Below are 1,212 nucleotides of genomic sequence, written 5' to 3' on the forward strand. Positions count from 1 at the left end.
AATAATTTCGCGTCAATCAGGCCCATTTATAGTTTCTAAGAAATCCCAGCCCATTTGCACTTCCTTGAAATACATGTATTAAATGGGCTCGTTATATATATAATGTTATGTTAGAAGGAGCAATTAATATCAAAGAATAAACCGGAGAGGCACATTATATATATATATATATATATATATATATATATATATAATTAACAAATTAGCGAGTTATTGCTCAAAATAAAAATGAACGCGTTATTATTAAATGTGTCCTTAAAATCTCCGCAAGCTTGTGTACGCAATCATCAGGATTTTTCTTGCCTGTGAGTCAAAAACAACCAGGATTTTCCTTGCCAACTTCCGTTAAACATTTACTTTTATAAGTTAATAACACGTGGGATGTTTTTATAATGTATATATAAGTCTCTATAAAATATACGATAATAGTAATAATATAAATATATATAATGTGGTTAGAAGGGAAAACATAAATTGGACACAACATTATTATTCTTATATATAGATAAATAGAACAAATACATGTGTTTTATTAAAAAATACATTGGGCTTCCGATCTTTTAGAAAAAGCCCATAGGCCGGTGTGGACCTCAAAAAATAAGTTGAAACCACTGCCTCCCTATTTCGTGGGCTACGCATGTTAAAATACAAAACCTAGGCCTAGCTGATACATGTTCGCCCTCTGAAAAAAATGATACCAGATCCCCGAGCGAACTGGATTAAAGAGGGGGCCGGCGGCACGACTGAAGAAGCACATCAGGAGCATTTTCTTTCTTCAGTGGATGGCTCTCGATAGCGTTTTTTTACTTTCCTCTGCACCATACAACTTGTATTTTTAGCATCCCAGTCTGTCGTGGTGGACCAATAGCCCATTTGCTGGGGCAGGCCAACCTACAGAAACCAGCACTCGATTTTTCATCAAGCCTCAAAAACAACGCAGTACTATGTTTGTTTTGAGGCCGAAAACATTACGGCAGGGGTTGAGCGGGGGAGAGGGGAAGACAGAGTAATAAAAAGATTAAAAAGAGCTGATGCACCGTTGCTACCCTAACAAAGCAGGTGCAATTCTTCTCGGGAAGAAGGTGTGCCGTTGACACCCACACGTCACATACCCCACAGTAGGCATACTAACAAGTTCACACACAAATACAACAGAAAAGGTAAACATTCGTATCAAACTTAGGTTCACAGGACACGTTCATATTCATAGCC

This window comes from Triticum aestivum, chromosome 6B, assembly GCF_018294505.1.
Source record: "Triticum aestivum cultivar Chinese Spring chromosome 6B, IWGSC CS RefSeq v2.1, whole genome shotgun sequence".
NCBI classification, from domain to species: domain Eukaryota; kingdom Viridiplantae; phylum Streptophyta; class Magnoliopsida; order Poales; family Poaceae; genus Triticum; species Triticum aestivum.